General features: G+C 43.6%; 1 protein-coding gene across 1 annotated transcript in view; it reads right to left on the bottom strand.

The window, feature by feature from the left end:
* LOC138511243 (endonuclease domain-containing 1 protein-like) overlaps nt 1-17,681 on the bottom strand; it is a 45,187-nt gene that overhangs the window by 5,172 nt on the left and 22,334 nt on the right. The window lies entirely within an intron of this gene.

Below are 17,681 nucleotides of genomic sequence, written 5' to 3'. Positions count from 1 at the left end.
ATAAGGATGCTGGCGAACGTTCTGCAGGAATTAGTACAAGCAGAAGCTTATAAGGCAGCACATCATCATCACTTTACAGTAAAAGCCTGCGTGGATGGTTGGTGAGACCCTATACATGGGCCTGCTCCATAGGGGATGCCAGGCTGTGATTGGTCCCAGCCTTTTGCGTCCGTCTTCCATCATGTGGGGTCAGCTGAGCTCATCTCTCCAGGGCCTGAAGGTCATGCTCCTCGTAAGTTGCTATTACAATGTTACTATTGCAAGATAATGGTACTCATTATGGCATTATGGCATGCACCTGAGAAACTCGGGGACTGGCACGGGGGGGGGGCACACACGATAATTCTGTCCCACATATTCTTTGCTCAGTTCATATCGCACTCTCCGCACCCAAGGCTTCCACCCTCGCTTTGGACTGTCATTTATTTGTCCCTGTACCTCGTATTACAAAGTGTGTCATTATGGGAGAAGGTGAAATGGTCGTGTTTGTTCAGATCTTTTATGACCACTGGTTTTATGGTTGGTGGGCAGAGGTCACCTACTATTGCGGAATTCAGGGGTCTTGAACTGGGTCAGTTGTGGGTGCCATTACTCCTAGTGGGCAAGGGGGGTTGGAGGTCTGCTGGTGGCCTGGCTGTGATGAATGTGCGCAGCGAGGAGCCTGGTGATGTCTCGTGGCCTTGCAGGGCGCATTCTTTTTTGGGATAACAAGTAATTGCAACAGTTAAGGAACAAAGTGAGGCTTCTACGGAAATTAGCAGCGTAGGTCCTTCTACCATCAGCGTTTGGGCCTGTTCAGGTTTCTCAATTGGCCCTACGTTTACCGCATGGGCATGCAGGATTGGATGTATATTCCATAACTACAAAATTGTGTCTCTTTATATGCACACTAAATCTATGCATCTGCAATTCATGCAAAATACTGTTTGTGCATAGTTTCCTAGCATGGCCCTCGCCCCTCGGGTACATTGCATGTTTATCTATGGGACTCACTTCACTCTAATTCGCCTAGGGGGGTGGGACAGGTTCATTTCCTTTCCAACAGAACGAACACTTATTTGCATATTCTTTGGAATAATTATGAAGGCTTTTTGATATTGTAATCCCCACGCATAAAAAAAACACAAAAACATATATTAATTCTTTATATTGTGTTCACAAACATATACTTTTTTAGATCAAATATTCATACTGTATCTATTAATAAAGAAAGAAAGTGTATAATAAAAATGTATTGAAAAACCAACAATTATACTACAATTGATTTTACAGAAACAACAACTAATGTAGTTAGATTGTATTTACAGGACAAAAGTGACATGCTTTCGACACCAAACCTATCAATTTAATGGCTACATCTTCATCAGGGTACACATACAAGATAAAAACTGCAAAAATAACAAAGGTTAAATACCATGTTTTGAATGAATAAGAATGCAAACCTAAGATAGGGAGTCCATACCTGATGACTTTACATGCTCTCTGTTCTCTCTTTTACCCCATCACACTCTTCTATTCTATCTCACTCCACTCACCAACTCACTCTCACCCCCCTCATCCTCACCCGAATCCCTCAATCGCCATCACCTCACACATCTATCTACCTTATCCCATTCACCCTTACCCTTCACATTACACTCTCCCTCATCTCCCTTTACCGTATCCTGGTCACCACACACTCTCCCTCACCCTGCTCACTTACTCTGCTTGACCTCACTCTGCTAACCGCTCTCCCCACTCTACCTCAACCACTCACCAAAATCTCCTTCACCCTACACACCTACTCTATGTCACCCCACTCAACAACTCTCCCTAAACTCACTCAATACGTTCTTTCTGCTATTTTGCATCTCCTTCCACCTGACCCTGCTCACCCACTCTATGCACCAAGCTCCTCCACTCCCCCAACCCATTCTTCCTCATCATGGTAATGACACTTTTTCTCCTTTCACCCTATGACACTCTACCCACCCAATCTCCTTTACTGTGAACGCCTATTCCACCTCACCATACTCACCAAATCTCCCTCATTCCACGCTACTCCACTCTACCTCGCCCCATACACCCACTCTCCCTTAAGCCACTCACCACATCTACCTCACCCCATTCATCAACTCTTCCTCACCCCACTCACCTTCTTGATCTCATCCCACTCACACACTTTCCCTCACCCCACTTGTCCTGCTCTCCCTCCCACCACTTCATCATGAGTCCATCCCACTCTATCTCATACCACTCATCCATACTATCTCACCTCAGTCTACTTACCCCACTCACATAACCCATTCTACCTCACCATACTCAACCACTCTTTCCTGCCCGACTAACGTCTATCTCCCTAACCCCATTCAACCTCACTCTACTCACCTCCTCTACTACACACCACTCACATCCTCAGGTTCTTCTTGCTCACCTTCTCTCCCTCATCCCACTCTATCCCACTCAGTTTATCGACTCTAATTCAATCCACTTAGCCACTCTCTTTAATACCATTTTACATACACCCACTTACCAACTTACCCATTTTCATTCAGCTTGCTCTTTTGTTCTACCTCTCCTCACTCATTCACACTTTCTTTCCACACTGATCCCACACTCCCTTAGCCACCACTACCTCGCTCATCGTACCCTACTCTATTTTGCCCTGCTCACCCACTCTATCTCACCGACTGTTAAGGATTTCAATCAGGCAAACACCCGGGTCTCGCCCAGCATGTAATGCGCAAATGAAATATGTATTTATTGTGTCTATATGTTCAATATTATGAGTGATATACCACTCATAGCACACCCTTCTCATGTCACAGTGGACCAGCAATCAGGCTGGTTGGTAAAGGTATTATTTATTTATTTATTGAAAATTCAAATCAAACACAAATTAATATATATGGGGCAGCAATCACCAATGTGGTGACAAAACAATTCAGGAAATAAGTAAGGCAATTGAATTCACTTTTGAGCAGACCAAAGAGGTTATAATACAGGGAAAAGAACAGTTTTGGTTTGTGAAAAGATAAAGATAGCTCTTAGGTTAAAGTTTCCCCCTGCAAATGTCTTAATTCACAAATGAGGAATTCTACACAGATGTAAGTATGCCGCAGGTATTCAGGAATAAAAGAACAGTGTATAGAGTTGGAATGCAATCTTCCCTCCCCAAACAAGAGAGAAAATCGTTTTGGGAAATTTTACACTTTTAAACTGACAGTTGAAATTGGCTTTGGGAAACAATGAAAAGTGTGCATACATCCTTAAATTGATATACATTTCTACAGGAGCAATACTAAACAGATTCTAACCAACATGAGCTACAATATAGGCAACAGAACACACTTTAAATCAGAATGGGAGTTAAGAAACACTTTGAATGGGAAAAGACATGTGTAAAACATTTGCAAAACTGTGGATTTCCGCCTAATTTTCACTATGCGAATTTTGATTAAAACAGGTCAAATATTTTGCACTGTGGATTTTGGTTGTGGATGTAGCTACAGGTCTTAGGTTTAACTCAGAGTTAAAATTAAGTCTCTAGCTATAAAATTGAAGAAGTAATGCAAGTATGAATTAGAGGTGTTTTTGAAAAAAATAGAACAGAGAAAAACAGAAATTCGGTTTTAAAAATGACAGTTTGGTTTTATTTAAACTATATTAATGACTAAGAAAAAGAGAATGCCACCTGTGAATCTCCACAGTTACACACAGCCAATTGTAACCCTTCACGTGGCGGATACTCTGTTTTTCGTTATGGGAATTACTTTATTTAATCCAAATCACTAATGGCTTATGGTCTAGTAAAACAAATAAGAAAAATCAGCGCTAACACTGGGGATTACAAACAGGGTTGCAAGAATGGTTCTGACACTATTAGAGGTTCTTAAGTTAAAGATGGAATAGGTTGAGAGATGGGATAGGATAAGGCAAATATACTATGGGTTCCTATGATTCCTGTTTATACTTACAGCCCACTGTAATTTAAGATTGGACCGTCAGGTTCTAGTCATCACGGATCGGGCCTACAGGCAGCAGGGTACTTCTGACGGGATTGTCAGCTGGGCGGTTCTGGTCAATTGGACTGTACCTCAGGCTGGATTGGATTGGATTGGCCCTTCTGGTCACTGGACACTGGAGATTAGTGGGATGGCAAGTTTCAGCAGACAAGCATGAATGGTAGCAAGCCAAACTGGATCAGAATTATTTCCCTGAAGTTTGGGATGGTTCAGAATTTGGGCCTAGCTGAAAAGGGTTTAGCAAATGCTGAGGCATTACTTTGGAAAGAAATCTGGAACAGGAACAAGATGAGGAATTCTGGAACAGGGCGTCACGTGGAAATCAGGATGGAGTCAGGAATCAGAGAGTCTTGTGTGCGGTGAAGTTCCCTTATTTATCATGCCAAGTGACATCACTAGTTTATAGTGGGGGCAGAATTACAAACCACACCCCCACGCTGTGAGTGGTCAGAGGCTCTTGCCTTCTTCTGGTTGGAAGACAGAAAGAGCTGTCATATTTTATGATGTGACTTGGGATCTCCCACAGTGATTTGGACCAAACCTTAACTTTCCCACAAATACCCATTTCTATACTTATGCCCTCTAATAAAATCAGACACATACATTACTTATTTTGTGGGTTACCTTTACGTCCAATTCCCATGTCAGTGAGAGCTGGCTTTGTCATTCTGTGGAATTTTGTCAATTTTAATCATAACGGTTTGGCCTAACAATTCCTAATTCAATAAATATCTATGCAATCACCCCCACTACACGGATATACAATATTATATTTGCAGCATCAGTAGTCTTGCCACAGTAATTCTTTTTGTGTAACTTTTGTGCCTTATGTAGTACAGGGGTCAATCACACCTTCAAAGAAAGAACATAAAATTAGATTTACAACTACCAATTTTTAGATTTGTCCTCCTTCATGTTGCAAAGTTAAAGGTTTTCAAAGCTTAATTACAAATATGCCTTTAAACAACAAATGTCCTTTAGCAGATTTTTTTTACTTTCCTTTCAACTGGCAACAGCTGTCAAATTCATTTGATCAGGGTGGGGTCCACAGGGAAGTTTCCTGCCCCTCCCCTGAAGGGATCAGTGTTCAAGCCTGCCATTGTCCTTGGCTGGCCACAGACGAATATCTAATGAGTTCTTTGTTCTGACTATGCGAGAACCTCCCCACATCAATTAAGCCTTCCTGCTAGCAGTAGAGTGTCAACCATTCCCAGGCTGAACTGCCAGCTCAGAATTAAATATTTAATTACTCCAGACTGGGTTACTTTAAGTTTTACCTATTTCTTTCATTAACCATATAAATGAACACAGTTCATAGGGGATTTTGACATTTAAAGAATTAGGCCTTTCACAAAAACATGCTTTTAAACAGGCGATTTTGCACTTTTTCATGGAAAAAGCACATTTAAACTGAATCCTTTACATCAGAGTTTCCTCTGCAGCACACCCATTTTATTCAGCACCAGTTCTTCCTTTGAGTGCTAGGATTTGTCTGCAGTCTGGATGTATGTATCTAGCCTTTGCTTGGAGTACTCTCTGCACAGCTGAACTTGTTACATGTTGCCACTTTTAGCTGCATTTTTCCTGTGGAACTGACAACAATTGTTTCCTCAGATACATTTCTTTGCTGCTGTCAGTCAATGAGGCCCGGTTTCTCTGGCCACACTGGATGATCTGTACCCCTTTTAATTTTAATGGTTCACTGAAAAATGAATAGATCTAGTGCCAAACAGCACCTTGAAGGTTACAAAGCTGCGTTTTAAAAGGCATTTTCAGTTTTTAGCCCAATTCTGTGGCCTTGTTTCATCTTAAAGGTAACAGTACCCACTGGCATGCTGCTGCAGTGAGTTCTGTTTTCACCCCCACTTTGACTGTGTGTGGCAGGGGTGTGCAGCCTTTTGTGATTGTGACCCACACTCAGTTTTATGCACACACAGGAGTTAGCACATCCATTTTTGGCTGTTTCTTTCCCCATTTGTAAAGTGAGGCAGTGGGGCACATCGGCATGGGTCAAAATATCCCACACTACTGTGCCTCACCCTGCTTACTGCAAATCACCTCACCTCGCTCACCCACTCTACCTCGCTTCCCTCTACCTCATCCCACTTACCCACTTTCTCTCAACCTACTCTATCTTACTCCATTCATCTATTCTGATTTACCTCACTCACCCACTCTCCTTCTCACCTTTTTCGCCCACTCTACCTCAGTGCATATAGTTGCATAAACAACCTTTTACACTGAGTTTAAAACATATAATACATATTAATTTGTTTGTAAAACATTACATAAAACATACATTTCATTTAATAAAACCCCTGTTAGGGCAACATTTAAAACAATATTAGCAATATATGTTACGAAGTTTGAGTATTTGACATTTATAGAAAGATTTCAATCTAGTGCACATATGAGTCCATGATATCAAAGAAAATATAAAGTGTTCTACCTAATCAAGACTTCCGTTATGCTATCATTGTGCTCCAACATTCTTTAGGCCCTGAGCCATATGTGATAGGCCGCGTATAACATGCTCAAAAATTGGTCTGACTCGTATGACGTAAATTTAGCATAGCCTTTAACATAAAACGAGCTTAAAACTGTGCAGTGAAACAATATGTGATGCACTGTCTCCACTTTGTGCTTGCATAAGCGACAAATACGGTCATCATAAGGAACACAGGAAGAATATCAAATCGCAAATACAAAATAAAACGTATCAAAGCAGGAATATGCAGCTTAACTAGGTACTGCCGGGGACTTTGACTAAACAGCGTTTGTTGCGCATAAACCAAATATTTGCACATTTTTGACAAACTGCCCAAACATAGCACCGGATCATAATCCCAGGTCTTCGGGCCCAATTAACTTAGAAACACAGGTACCTCTTGTTCCGAAGTGCAAGTTAAGGAAATGTCACAACAGTGTGTGAGAGCCATATTCCCCATATCCCTGTACCAAGCACTGTGGGTATAGCGGTGACCATGAGCCATAGTGCAATACAGATTTTAATCATGCTTATTAACCCTGAAAATAATATCAGACTATAGTTCACAATCACGGTAGAGATTGCAGGTGTAAATTTAATCGTATCGCCTCCACCGGTACTGAATTAAATAATACAAATGCGCGCCTTCTCCCTTGTTATAGTCCTTCCAGGGAGTAGGTGGGACTAAGAAAACTCCTCCAATCCACAGATGTTATAGTTGGGAACCACGTGTTTTGAGAACAAAGATACTTTCAGAGCGCCAGCAAATGTCTGCAAGTCTGTACTCACAGTATGCACTCCCTGCTCCCTTCTTATAGTCCTACTGTCGAGTAGATGGGACTAAGTAAACTCATCCAATCCGCAGATGTAATAGTTGGGAAACATGTTTTTTGAGAACAATGGTGCTTTCAGACCACCAGCAAATGTCTGCGAGTCTGCACTCACAGAATGCTGTCAGTTGAATGCACACAAATCTGCCATTTGCACTTGCAGCTGCGTGTCAACATGGGATACAGTGCATTCCTTCTGGCATGATCTGACCAATTGAAAAATATGTAGTTTGTGACTCTTATTTGTAAATTGGAAATAGTTGTCATGCAGATTTTTTAAGATCATAACTGGAGTGTTCTAAAATAATAATGCAAATGGGTGGAGTCATAACTCCCAGAGGTGGAGCCTATAAAGCTCAGGAGCAATCGGAGGGAAGAGGCAAGTCCTTGTTTAAGGGGTAGGACAATAGATGTCCCATCCGAATCATGAGCCAATAAGCTGGTACATCATAATTAAGTGATTTTGGGGCGTGAATAGGAATTTAAAAGTAGATGCAAAATGGGAAAGGAGGGCTTTGCCCAAAATGATGAGCTGTCTGAAATGATCTGAGTGGTCTCAGCTGACCGGAGCTCTATAAAATCATTGGAAGGAAGACAGAAGGAGGTGGATGAGACCAGGAGAAAGATTACAATCTGGAGGGAAACTGTAGAGGCATATAGAGGGATTGATCCTTGGGGCCTCAATGGCTGAACATGGAGAGGCCACCTACCCAAGTCTCTAATCTTCCCATGAGATGATCCAGGGGCCCTGATGACTTTTCCTGAGCATACAGCCCAGAGAAATTCCAAGTGAGTAAACTTGTTTAAAAGAGCCAAGTATTGGGGGATCTGTTTCCTTCCCCTTTCTGACTGGGTGGGCAGGCAGAAGTAAACCCCCTAGTAATTGTGGTTTATTAATAATTTAATTAATTCCTACGTAGCCAAATGACACAGGGTGAAATCTCCAACCTCTCTCCCAGTGTGAATAATGGTATATTCCTATAAGGTAACGTAGAACCACCTATATCCCCATTGCAAACCATCAGTGAATAGGGGAAAAGAAAAAGACTTTCATCATATGCGAAGAAGAATAGTTCACTACAATGTTTGTTATGTTAGAGTGTTGCTAGAAAAGGAAGCATGCAGGGAAATCCAAAATACAGAGCACTGCACATGTTAATCTATTTTGACCAATTGAAGAGTGCTAGATTTTATTTAACTCAGACTCCAAATAAAGTAGATTGTAAAGCACAATTGTACTGTCAGGATCTAGGTTGCTGCATTCATTATCCTTACATTAGTGGAAGCCTCATGAGCGACCAAGTCTCTGAAGTATTTGTTAGAACTGTGTTTTCTTTTTACAGGTTATCACGGGGGAATAAAAAGTAAAATTGGCCTGTCATGTTTCAGGGTGCTGCATAATGATATAATGTGCATTTATAATGCGCCTGTACACAAGAGTTTCTAAGCATGACAAGACAAGGAGAGGTAAACAAGGGAGGACAAAAAAATAATCTTACTAGGCCTTGTGTCATTCAGATCATGCACATAATGGGAAGAGTGATGGATAATAATAATAATAATTCTTGAATGTGATATAGATTGAAAATAAATTCAACGCTTACACATAATACAACTTACATACATTAATATACCTCATAAAAGAAGAAACAAATCAACAAATATCATATACAAAAAGTAAAAAACATATATAATGAAGCAATTTTTCTTAAAATATTTACAACCTGAAAGAGTCAAAAATCATATAAAAACAATTGTATATAGCTTATTGTCTTTGCCCACATATCAACACAGTCTTAGCTGCACATCGGAGAAATTACACGTTTCTACTAGAGACACCCTTAACCAGAGTGATACGTGCAATCTTTACTCCACCGTCTAGGGATTTTTCAGATCAGGGAGCCCAGCTCTTTTTCAATCTGCTGCCAAACATTATACAGTGCAATGAACAGGTGCATATTGCAGGTGTTGGAGCAGTAAAGCCAGAATGAAGTTTCGCAGATGGTTGCAGGATCGTGTACAAATTCCCCAAGATATTTAGAGATTGAATGATTTAGTGTTAAACACTCAGTTAACCGATGTTGAGCTGTCTCCAAGCATTCAGGGGATTTGCATGTACGACAAACTCGCTCATTGACAGGGTTCTTTTCCCTGGCTCCTATGTTATACAAGGTGGGCAATTGTTCCAAACGGAACAAAATAATAAAACGCCGGAGCCTTTTGGTGGGACAAAGATACAGGTATGCTTGTGGTTTCATGCAATTATAAAGTCTATATTTTACAAAATGATAGGTCTTTAGGCTGCTCAGATGTGAAAAATTCTCCAGCCAATCCCACAAGTCCACCTTTTTATCAAGCGCTTTTAGGACTTCCATGGAGACAGTTGCCCCTCTGTGCGTCCAGCCTATGTCTATGAAGAACTTGGTCATGGCTTTCTGAAGGGGGGAAGTGGTATATTTTCTAATTACTTCCTGATGCATCACAGCCAATAAAGGATTGGGAAAACTGCCAGTCATTTTAAGATAGAATCCTGCCCTCCTTTTGAGTAACAGTGCTTTAAGTGAGGGAAGGCCCTATTCAAGCCGGATCAGGGCCATTGGAACACTCGGGGTAATCCCAGTATCCGGCGCCAGAATTTACCCTCCATCACTTGCAGCCAAGCCAGATAGAAGGAAAGAAGAGACTCAAGGCCATAGGTAATCATGGGGGCAAACACTTGGATGGATAAGTGTCTTGTCCCCCATAGAGTGAAACCGCCCTGCTTGTTAGTGAACGAAGATATTAATACTATGACTTGCATTGCCCTTGTTATACGTCCTTGCCTACACAGGGGATAGTCGCCCAGCGGCTCAATTTCCACTCCAAGATACCAATATTATGGAGCATAGAGTATATGGTTATTATGAACCCTCAGATTAACTCGGGAGGTTCTTTTCCTAGTGAATCTGAGCACCTTTGTTTTGTCCAGGTTAATGGTCAAGCCATTAATCTTGGCGTAATCCCATAGAGCAACAGCAGAGCGCCTAATTCCAGCTATAGTATTATCAAATACGACCAAGTCGTCTGCATATGCTAAAACTGTGCACGGTGCCTCACCAATTTTGGGAGGGCAGTTGTTGGCCTCGGCTAGTGCTGCAGGGATATCATATACATATAGATTGTAAATGAGGGGAGCAGTAACGCAGCCCTGCTTTACCCCCCTATTCTGGATCACCTTTCTAGTCATGCTGCCCTCCTGATTTAATCTGAGGCAAATAGAGGTATTATGATGCAACTGTCTAAGATAGAATAAGAGACCAGTAGGGCAACCCATTGTTTCCAGCTTAGTCCATAGCCTTGCTCTAGGGATAGAGTCAAAGGCCGCCTTGAAATCAATATAGAGGGCATAAAGCGGGGGCTGCCCCTTGCTGAGCACCCATGTGCAAAGCATATCCATCACCAGAAGATTATGAGAGGTGGAAAAGTCTCGCCGGAAACCTCATTGGAATCTGCTGAGTATATTGGTCTGTTCTGCCCACTTCTGCAGCTCACTAAGCAGTAGTGAGGCAAAAAGTTTGCCAGTGATGTCAAGCATAGAAAGGAGCCTATAGTTGTTAGGGTCTTGCGGCTACCCTTTTTAGAAACAGGGATAAGAATAGCCATTTGCCAGGAATGGGGAATAGTCCCCTGAGCTAAGGTCTTTTTAAAGAGAATAGAGAAGAAGTATGCCCAAAATGCAGAGTTGCTCTTAATTACTACATTGGCCAACCTGTTAGGGCCGGGAGCTCTGGAGGACTTGAGGGAAACATTATTTTGTTGTAAATGGCCTCCGCAGAGACATCGAAAGGCGGAGGGGAAGGAGCCTTCTCCCCAGATGTCATAGGGGCCTCAGCCTCTACTGAATTACGACCTAGTAAACATTTTACCCATATTTCCTCGCCAATAGGGTTGGCTAGTGGGCCTTTGACCTTCTGTCTATTCTCATTTATGAGCGACCATATACTACGAGAATTTCTGGAGCAGATGGTTTGCACGAGCCTTTGATATCTGTTATTCCTCTCAGATATTTGTATGCTCTTAATGCTAGCTCTATATCTATTTTTAGCTTTTCTAACTTTCTCGTAGTAGAGGGCTCCCACTAAATTCATGTTCTTAAAACCCCGGATCTCTTCTCTAAGCCATCTCTTGGCATCCCTAATACCCTTATTATAGGGGAGTTTAGTGCTCCCTAGACTTGACATATGCCCCGTATTTATAGTGGCATGTAAGCCTGAGAACCCCAAAATCCAGTCTTCGATGTCATTTACTGTCATGAGATTGAAGTGAGGAAGACCCCTGAAGCGACAGGTTTAAGAGCTTCAGTGGCCACTCTTATGTTTTTCTCCGACCAGACTATTCTTGTACCTGTACAATTAGTTTGAATACTGTCAGTATTAGAGTGTGAAATTGGGGGGATAGGGAGGCGGAGTAAACAGCAAAGCAACGCATGGTCGCTCCATTTATTGGGAATCACATTCGTATCAGCAACTCTGGTCTGCATCTCAGGACACATAAATATGTAGTCCAGGGTGCTGGACGATGTACCATTAGTCCAAGTGTGTTTCCCAGGCCGATCTCCCGGTGTACGACCATTAATCATCATAGATCCCACGAATCGAACAATTGCAGCCAGCCTAAACCTTCAACCTCCCTTTTTCCATGGGTCATCAAACATCTTGCACTAAGGTCGTGATTTGGAGATACTAATAAATTACCTGTCATGTTGCAATTAAAATCCCCCATAACAGCTACCACAATATTACCAGGCCTCAGAGACCAGGAGGACAATAGGTCTTGGATTGCTTCTTGTAATGGTTCTCTCATCACAGCGCCCGGGGGGGTTGTAAAGGTTAATCAGTAGGATTTTATAAGTACCACTTTCATTAGAATAATTGACCTCAACTGCCAAAAGATGGTCCTCAACTTTACACTGTATCTTACGTGAGATGACCGTATTAACCACCCCATGAGCAAACCTCCAGAAGGGCAACCCTTGTTGCCCCTTTTAGCAGATGATTGATATGTAACAAAACCATCAAGCAACAGATGGTCCAGTGCCCAAGTTTCTTGAAGACAAATGCAACTGTGTTTAAAGAGCAAGTCTACTGAGCCCTCTGGCCTCAAAAGATGTCCAAAGCCTCGACAGTTCCAGGAAATTATAGAGAAACATCAGTGGTTCTCTAATACTCATGGGAGGGATTCCAGGAGTGACTTGAGAGCTTGTTGTATTTCAACCAAAGCAGAATTTTCCCCTTCCACAGACTTGAGCTCATTAGCAGGGGGTGGAGGTGTATCAATGACCTCTGGTTCATTAAATGAATCCTGCTCCTGCGGATCAACGTCAATGTCAATGTCAACTGCTCTCAATTCTTCTTTGAAATTTCTGATCAATTGCGCAGAAGCCAGAAAAGTGCAATGTATAGCAGAAACGTGGGAATTTGGTACCTGCAATGGTTCAATGAACATGAAATCGTCCGATTTCAAGACTCGTAGTGAGGAATGTAATGGAGTCAAGTTAAGAACTCAGACGTGCCAACCTGGGATTTTTACCACTGGGATATAGGTTAATGGAACAAATGTGGTTCTCGTTACACTCCTCCGCTAATCTTTTCTGTCCGTGCAGTATAGGCTCTGGTGATTCTCCTGCTGCCCCCATTTTGAGGGGTTGCTCAGGATGTGAAGGGACACTAAATTCAAGGTCTTGCTCTAAATCTACCAGTGAGGCTTCGTCTAAGTCCACAATTATGGACTTTTCTCCCGGTACCAGCCAGTCAGAGAGGGGACCCTTTGTCATTGCCGCTCGTGCTGCCGCACTCGCAAGTCTTTTTCTGGCTTTTTTCGAGCGAGTTACAGGGGCAGGCCGTGGGTCAACAGGAGTAAGTGGGACACTCGTCGTAGTAGGGCTTTGTGCTAGCTCCTGATCCTCTCCGTACTCTACAGGTACGTCCCCCTCTTGAGTATTCCCATGCGATGTGGAATGCTCGCCAGCCTCCTCTGGAGTAGTTTCCTGCTCTTCCGTCTCTTCCACTATGTGCATAGCGTTGGACAGGTTCACTTCCGCGTCGTCTCATGGGGAATCCTTAAGATCTAACGCCATGGTGATGGTATTGGTATTTGTCAGAATACGCCCGGACATTTGCAGAAGTATTTTAAGCGCAAATTGGAGGGCGGCCACCGATGATTGGAGCTCGGCTATTGCACTTAAACTTGAGGGCGGCTCATTAGTATCCTCAGCCTCATTGTCCGATTCATCCTCCATTGAGGCCATCGCTAGATTCGGGGATGCTGACAGACGAGTGCTGATGTCCTCGGGATTTTGCACACCCGGAGGAGTGCTGATGTTTTCCTTCAGGGGTGTTAAGCTACTAGGTGCCCTCTGAGGAAGCTGTGACGACATTCCTCTCAGTGTATATTTAGGCAAAGGTCTAGCAATGAATTATTGTCTATGTCGTCAAAGTTAGTGGTGTTTAAAGAGATATTACCACTTAGACACGGGACAGCCATTTCCTCATTGATGGTAGAGTTAATTTCAGGGGGAGGATTTACCGCAAAGAACTCTGTGATATCGCCTTGCACCACCGGTTTGGGGTATTTTGCATTCTTCTTGCGTTTGTCCCCTTTCTTATTATTCTCCTTACATTCCTTCACCGGTTGAGCCTTGATCTTCCGCAAGTTGTAGATCGAATGGGGGGCTCTTTTCCCCCGCTGCATAACTGCTGTAAGGCTACACTAACCGAAGGAAGAATTAGGTGCTGTTAGTAAAATGCCCAGTAAAATGCCCAAATAGCTATTCCTATTGACAGAGTACAGGTGAGTCAAAGGCACTTGCTCACAGTCCTCACCCCAACTGAGTCAGTTGATAACGTGTACAACTCAAAAAGAGCTGATATGGACTTCAAGATTGGACTTTTTAGGGTAAAATTGACAGGTTGCACAAATTGCACAGAATTTAATCACTGTGCCTTAATTGAATAAATCAAAAGAGTGCCATAATATGTACAGCCGGGATCAGAGGATTAACCTACAGTCTCTCGGCTGTAGCCACTAACAAGGCCTGTGTCCAAACCAATGATCAAGACACCACAGTACTGGGAACCCTGTGCCAAAACCTGTGCCAATGCACACCCAGAGAGGAGCACGAGAAGCAACCTCCAGATACACGCCAAAACAGGCGTTCTCTGCAACCATCCACAGCAACCACAATTCTATCACAATACTCTTACAGTACTCTCATTCCCAGTGTGTGCAAATCAGGTCTCACTCCAGCCGCTCACCAGAGACCTCTAGACCGCACAACCTGTTACTCCACGCAGTCTCGGTCGTGGTCGGCGGCCTTTGGTGCACACACTGCATCAGGGGTGAGCGTCCCTCCGCACTCCCTGGTCTCCTAATCCTGCACTCCTACCTCCTCCTCTTTCCGCCTCAGCAGCGGGAACACCCACGGGCACAGCGACACTGTAACAACAGACGGAGCTGCAGCTTGCTCCCTTCCCGTGGCGAGACCCTCCCTCCTTTCCAGAGTCCCCAGGGCGATGATGAGGCTCGTGTCTCGCGGCTCTCAGGCGCGAGGAAAAACAAACAAAACCGGCACCCGGCACCCAGCACGCTCACTGTTCTCTGTAGCCTGGAAGACTCTGGAGGACTTAGAGGAAAGGACCTCCCAGCACCTCTCAGAGAGACTGTCAAGCCGCACCGTATTCGCTCGCTCATAATCGCAGAACGGCCGCTTCCGACAGCACTTCTCTGTTACTGGGCTTACCAAAACATTCAGTAAAATAATTACACGATACATAAAAACTATTACTTGACATGCCTAAAACAAGTCTGTAGCGGAATAGCTAAGTAAGATTACCTGATACGTGGTAGAAGTGATTGATAACTGCGGGCACGTCATGGATGCATAATGTTCTTGCTTCAGATTCAGTGGATAGTCAAGCAGTTGTAAAGGTAAATTATTGTTTGATAATGAAATGCCAATATTAAAAATTGCCATGTAAGATGACAGAATACTTGAGAATTATGCTATTGAAAATACGCAATATAGCACAGTTCCGTGTGCCCATAAATAGATTTCCTTTGAGGGTTATAAAATTGAAAAATAATTTGATAAATGTCATTATTCAAAAAGCTATCCACTCATATCAATTTCGAAAGTATTACAAGGGACAGTACACCTAAAATATCAATTAATCCATTCAGCTACCTACACACTACCGCAAGGCCTAAAGCTAAATCCGGACACTTGACTCATCAGTGGCGGAATGTGGACGAATAGAGTGGGAATAGCGTTTGCGAGCAATTTTCGTGTCGTTCGCCGTTTATTCTTCTTTGTTACCCAAGATGTGGCGTACATGTTTGAGGGAAAGTGCTGGCTGCAGATGCGGTATCGATCACCCCTCCTGTCCTCAAAGACTTGCTGGACTCTACTTTCAAGCTCTTCCGGTGGATATCCGCAAATGTCTGACCCATTCTCTTATTCGATCAACAGTTTTAGGGAATACATGCATGGTAGTGCCTTCAGATTTAGCATGGGTCTGCGAAGGGAAACCGCTAACCGAAAAGGCAGGCATTGTTGAAAATTCTAAAACGTAAATATCAACATTATTTTAAATTCTTGATGAATAAAAATGTGATAAAAAAGTAAATGAACCATACAATGTTCAATGCAAGGTTTGTTTTGGTCGCCGGAACTATACCAGTTCATCAAGTGCAGCTTGGTATTTGCATAACTTTCACAAATTAATAAATGATGTGACTAAACTCTGAACATGTGACTCGTCCCTTGGATGTACTGTCTTGCATGAGAAGGAAACATGCTTACATTATAGACAGGACCTGCGAAGGATGCAATTCGATGACAATTGACACAGATGGGGCATGCAGATAAGGCACAGGAAGACTGCTCAATGGAGACACACTTACGTGGATTGCAGGGGGGTGGCCAGCGTCAGGGGAGGCCTGCCTGGAGACACGGGGTCTGAGGAGGCCATGTGAGCGAAGGCCCCTGGGCGTGGGATACCTTTTGAAGTGTACATGCTGTTTGGCACCTTGGCCGTTTGTGCCCCTGACAGCCCCCCATGGCAGCACGCAACCACTGGTGCGATCCGCCTTTGATAGAGGGGGGTGGGATGGATGGGCCTGGGGCATGCAGATAAGGCACAGGAAGACTGCTGAATGGAGACACACTTGTGTGGATTGCAGGGGGGCGACCAGCGTCAGGGGAGGCCTGCCTGGAGACACAGTGTCTGAGGAGGCCATGTGAGCAATGGCACCTGGGTGTGGGATACCTTTTGAAGTGTTCATGCTGTTTGGCAACTTGGCCGTTTGCGCCCCTGACAGCCCCCCATGGCAGCGCGCACCCACAGGCGCGAACTGCCTTTGATACGGGGGGTGGATGGGCGCGTGGGCGTGCAGGCAAGACACAGGAAGACTGCTGAATGGAGACACACTTATGTGGATTGTAGGGGGTGGCCAGTGTGAGGGGGCATCCTGGCCGGAGACACGGGGTCTGAAGGTGGACATGGGAACAATCACCCATGAACGATAGACAGCTTTGAAGTGTACATGGTGTTTGGCACCTTGGCCGTTATCGCCCCTGACAGCACACCATGGCAGCGCTCATCCTTGGGTGCGAACTTCCTCTGATAGGGGGAGGGGTGTGGCTGGGCCGGTGGGCGTGCAGTTAAGACACAGGAAGACTCTTGAATGGAGACACACTTGATTCATTTAAAAAATCGAAACAACCGTTGTTAAAACATATGTGGTGTTTTATTTTGTTTCTTATTTTGATGGCACAAAAATACAAAACTTTACACATTGTACAGGTCAGGTTGCAGCACTGCGAGGGAAAATCTCCTGTACTGACCGCTGTCACTGGGGAAAGTTTGTCTTATGGCAGCAACAGCACAGGCGGGTATTACTCTTCGAACGCAGTGTCCAAGCCTCCCGTGAAGCCACCATGTAAAGGAACGATAGGCCACCAGCCTGTACCACCTGTGAAAAAGAACTGTTTTTAAATGACCAAGGTAAGTTTATTAAACCTTTGTTGTCAATGACAATTCTTGTAACTAATGGCATTCTGCTCGGACAAATGCTATCTAGACACTGCACACTATTGAACAACTTTCATGCGTTATAATTAAATGTAGATGTAATTTTGAATATAGGCTACAACCATGAAATAGTAGCGGCATCACAACCAGAGTATACTTACTCGTTACTCGGATTACGAGGACGAACAGTTGCACGAAGTTCGTGCATAAGCACCATCATTATCCTGAACACGGACCGTGTAAGGCAGGCTGCCCTGAAGTCTGGCAGCTCGGTGATGCATTGCGGCCG

The sequence above is a fragment of the Ambystoma mexicanum genome, chromosome 6p (assembly GCF_040938575.1).
Source record: "Ambystoma mexicanum isolate Mex_15411 chromosome 6p, UKY_AmexF1_1, whole genome shotgun sequence".
NCBI lineage: Eukaryota > Metazoa > Chordata > Amphibia > Caudata > Ambystomatidae > Ambystoma > Ambystoma mexicanum.
The sequence above is the reverse complement of the archived record's forward strand: the minus strand, read 5'-3'. Positions and strand labels throughout refer to the sequence as shown.